The following is a 4,830-nucleotide window of genomic DNA, read 5'->3' on the forward strand; positions in this document are numbered from 1 at the left end:
TCTCTACTGGTATTGTCCATTTCATTTAAATGTGGATACCTACCAGAACTTACACTTGAAAACATAGAAAGCTGGAATCTGTGGGATATCTTCACTGTTTCTGAATTCTTACCCAGATATTTAAGATTGTTCTGACCATTTTGGATTGAAATGCTTTCTATAAATGGTGGTACAATAAATTCTTATACATGTATTGGAATTGTATGTCCTACAGATACGTGTTAGTTTTGTAATTACCTCAGTAAACAATGTGTTGGCAAAGAGTCCAGTATGTTGAAATGCCATGAGTTTAGTTTATTGTTGCAGTATGTAAAACTAACTTGTGCAGAGGAAAGGATGTGCCTTACCAGCTGAAATGAACTCGTGATTTGCAGAGTTAACTTTGCTAGCATTACACGAGTTGGCCTGTCATCTGTAAGACTTGAAAGAAAATGGAATGCTAAGGAAATGGCATATTTCTATGCCCATTCTGGTAACTTTAGGCATTCAGTGCCAACACTTAAAAGTATTATTCAGTAATTAGTTGAAATACAGCTCCGGGACATTAATCTGAAAAGTGAAGGTCCAGGCATATGTGAAGATGTTTCTAACTCATTTATGAAGAAGGTGAATTGAAGCTTATAATAAATGTTCAATCCTTGCTGAGGTAGATGGTACCGCTTAATAAAATGTCAGACAGTGAAGCAGTCAGTATTTTATATGCACTCAATACATTTAGGGTTACAAGCATGGGTTCTGATACCCTAATAAATTGATGACTTGAAGGATATTTAAAAAAATTTCCCCTCACTCTTTGTAACAAAACGCCATTGCACGAAGGTGAGCAATGTAAGGAGCTCCACGCACAAATGCAGTTGAAGTGATACGTGTGTTCGATGTTCTACAGCCTTGCCGAGCTTCATTGCAAATGAAAGAGTGACATGTGTGAATGCCCAGTGGAGTTGCTGAAGAGTAGAGGGTCTGAATGCATCATCAGCTGGGAAGAGTGGTGCCACCAGACCCAGATGCCTTCTGCGAGGAGATCTGGCTTGCAGCCCTGATGCCGCACAGTTTTAGATGGGTAGAGCCTGGCAGGAGCCAGGTTAGTTGTCATCTATGTACCTGTGCTGTGAGATCTCTGTCCATGAGCGCACCTATCTGTGCAAGCTCTTGCGGGTCCATGCAAGCGGATTTTTGTTAGCACACCGCACGAGTGTCCATGCAGGTGTCTGTGCAAACATGCATTTTGTCTTGTCCGCACATACATGCTCCCTGCTAGTTCCCAGGGTTTTAAGACATAAGGAATAACTGTGGCTTGTTGCTGGTTCCAGCAATTCATAGGCATACCTGATCCTCAGTGATGGGCCTAGATATCCCTAATGATGCCAGTGATGACAGTTCCATGTGTGAATGGGAACAAGCTGCAGAATTGAGTGCCTCATCCCATCCTGGGGCCAGTTTAGAGCTGTGAGGTTGACAGGATGCAAAGATGTTCAGTGCCACCGTGAGTATTTAGGGCTTTGGCTCCTGCAGAGCTCCTTGGTGTTATGCTGGATGTGCTCCAAGTGTCTATCCTGGCCTCCTGAGTTGGGGGTGAGAAGGAGTATACTTTTCCACGTTACTGGAATTTTGACTTTGGCTACTGTGTGTGCAGTAGTCTTTTGTTCTGTGCCACCCTCACCTGCCAGGTTGTTTGCACTGCAATCACCCTCCTTGTTTGAAACATCCATCTTGAGCATTGCTGCGCTCCTCCCAAATCTAAGCACGGGCTGGGCTCTTCTGCTCGTTAACGCTGCAAATAAGAAGGCTGTAGGTGTGCAGCACAGAGGATCCCACCCGTGAACACGAACTCTGCAGCGCCGTGCATGCACAATTAAAAAGCAGTAATAAAGCTACTCAAACATAAAAACACCCAGCAAAAATGCGTGCACATAGCGGCAGGACTCAAAAAAGCAAAGGGACGAGGGACGACTCGGAGAGCGGCGCATGCGCAGCACAGTGAGTTACGGCGCATGCGCAGCGGCGGGTCCGGGGAGGCGGGGAGGGAAGCTGCGTCTGGGACAGCTCGCTGTCTCCACCTGCTGGCTGACAGGAGGTGATGCTGACTCGGGAGAGCCGCGGTGTGCAGGGAGCGGCCGCAGCTGCGCACGCGCAGTGCCCCGGGACTGCCGCCCACACGGCGCGGCTTCTTACGCTCGGTGCCGCCGCCTCATGCTGTAACAAACGTGCCGTACTGCAGCCGGGACCTCACGCCTTCCCTGGGTGCCGCCGCCTCATGCTGTAACAAACGTGCCGTACCGCAGCCGGGACCTCACGCCTTCCCTGGGTGCCGCCGCCTCATGCTGTAACAAACGTGCCGTACCGCAGCCGGGACCTCACGCCTTCCCTGGGTGCCGCCGCCTCGTGCTGTAACAAACGTGCCGTACCGCAGCCGGGACCTCACGCCTTCCCTGGGTGCCGCCGCCTCGTGCTGTAACAAACGTGCCGTACCGCAGCCGGGACCTCGCGCCTTCCCTGGGCGCCTCCGCCTCGTGCTTGTCCTGCCCTTGTGGGGCCACAGTGCCCAGAGTGCAAATCGCACAGCTGTGGCGGTGCTGCCGCCAGGCATTCGTAGTCTCCTGTTGCTTCTGTGGCCTGAATTGCTTCCAGTCAGCAAGAATTGTTCCCAAACGTCATCCCCTCTGGAGCTCGGTAAGGTTGTGTTCCCCGAAGTCCAGGTGCTGCTTCTTGGTGCTGTGTGCACTTCTTGCCTTTGACTGCTGTGAGCAGCTTTGTGTTGCAGTTCAGTGAAGTCCAGTTCAGTGGTTTCTATACCAGAAACCCCTGTAGTGAGCAATCAAAAGGGAGGTCTCCTGTTCCTGCTATATCTTGGCTTTCTGGAATTGCTATATCCTCTTGCATGCCGGTATGCCTGAGAGAATTCATGCCATGATTCCTCCAATTTGGCACTAGTCTGTACCTTGCTTGGGGCACAGAGCATCCTTGAGTGCATTGTTAGGAATCTTAGCATGGAAGATACTTGAGATGTGAAGCTGGAGATCATGCACGTGTTTGAAAAGCAGAAAGGTTTACTGCACTATTGTCATGTTGTTTTGAATGCAGCAAAGGAAGGCCGTCTACTGGCTGGGCCTGTCATTTGCGCTAGCTCAGCTCTACTGTACAGAAAAAAAAATGTTTAGTGCTTTGGGGTTGTGCATTTCAACTGTAATGTATTGTCAAATTTGTCTAATGGGTCTTGCATGAATTTTATGTGTTAATGTCGTTGCAAAGCTAAAGGCTGAGAGGGAATGCTGTCAGTAATACAGAAAATACTACTGTGGGCATAGAATGCATCTGAATACCTCTGAAGAGACTGTGCTACCTCTTAGCTAGACGCTCCCACCCAAATAGTTGACTTTAAAAAGAAAAGCAGACAGCGTGTCTTTTGTTTCTTCTGGTTGCTGAGGACTGTTACCACCTGTTGAGACTCTTGAGACCCTGCAGCTTCTTTTGTACGTTCGCAACTCTGTTGTGGCTTTAATTTGTTCTCTACCCCTATAATAAAGGTGGACTATGCACGACTGTATACACCATCTCCTGAACTAGTTGGATGTTATGGGGAATGCTAAGAAGGTGACAGATCAGTTGTTGTTTTAAAAACAAAGGCAATTCTTTGGGATGATTCCAGAGTACAAATCTCACACTCGGTTGTTGCTTTATTGCCATTGAGGGTGCTTGCTTTTAAGTTGATGAACACTGGTAGACTGTCTTACTTTGTTTGAACAGCCATGGTTATTTCATCCCCCTCCAAAGCTTGGGAAGAAACCAAAACAGTGTTTGGAAATTGTTTAGAATAAAGCTGGTGTTCCAAGAGTGGAGGAGTAAGCACTCAGGAGTCATTGAAGGAATCAGCTTTCCTCAGCATGAGAGGAACCAGCCATGGGCACTGCTGTGTAATATGGAGCACATGCAACCACTGCATCTCTCCGAGTGGCTGAGAACATACCTTCCAGTGTTTTGCAAGCAAGAGAGCTGTTTTACTTTTGTGTATAAATATTTTGGCAATAAAATACAGGGACTCTCATATCTATGTGTGTGGCTGGGTGCCTCTCTGTGGATATTTAGGTATCTCAAAGAAAACTGCCTGTACTTGTGACTGGGACCATTCTGAGAAGTTCTTTCCTTGCTGTCCTTCACAGGAGGATATTACTTGAGAAGCGCTTATGGAGCACTTTTGCTGCTCAAGAAATTCCAGGAAAAACAAGCTGCCCAGCTATCAGTGCGCCAGAAAAGCTGAGACCTTGTGCCTGACCAGTCTGTCAGCATCCTCTTACAGGGACCCTTCGTTGAGCAGTCCTGCTGGATTGGAGGGAAGTCTGACTGACATTCACGGAAATAGGCCAAGAACGTAATGGAGACCTCTCAGCAGGTCTTTCCACTTTATGACCCCTCAGTAGGACTTCTTATTTGAATATTTACCTGCTGCTGGCAATTGCTAGCATCCATGAAGGAGTCACGCTTTGGAATTTTATGGAACAGTTTATGGAACTATGCTCTTTATGAAATTGTGACAGGTTAAGGTTCAGGAATTGTTGGTGATGGTATCTGTCAGTGATAGTATTTAACTGCAAAAACTTACTCAAAGCAATATACAGACAAGTTGTAGTCCGCAATAAAAATATTCAGCAGGCAGAGTGCATTTCTAACCCAACAGGGGTTCCTATGGGGCAGAAGACAGGTTCAGCCCATTGACTGATCCCAGCAGTTATGATGGAGCCTTCACTAACTTTTTCTCCATTCTTGGCTTACTTTTATAGTATTTCTTTATATTTAGGTGAAGCTTGAGTGACTCTACTCATGCATATATTTGCT

The 4,830-nt window shown here is 47.1% G+C and overlaps 1 long non-coding RNA gene across 1 annotated transcript; it reads left to right on the top strand.

Annotated features, from left to right (window-relative positions):
* Positions 1–2,144: 2,144 nt before the first annotated feature.
* LOC129046734 (uncharacterized) lies at positions 2,145–4,044 on the top strand. The gene is made up of 2 exons (XR_008508492.1): positions 2,145–2,670; positions 3,745–4,044. It is a non-coding gene; the product is annotated as an uncharacterized LOC129046734 (long non-coding RNA).
* The last annotated feature ends 786 nt before the right edge of the window (positions 4,045–4,830 follow it).

The sequence above is a fragment of the Molothrus ater genome, chromosome 7, assembly GCF_012460135.2.
Source record: "Molothrus ater isolate BHLD 08-10-18 breed brown headed cowbird chromosome 7, BPBGC_Mater_1.1, whole genome shotgun sequence".
Classification (NCBI taxonomy): domain Eukaryota; kingdom Metazoa; phylum Chordata; class Aves; order Passeriformes; family Icteridae; genus Molothrus; species Molothrus ater.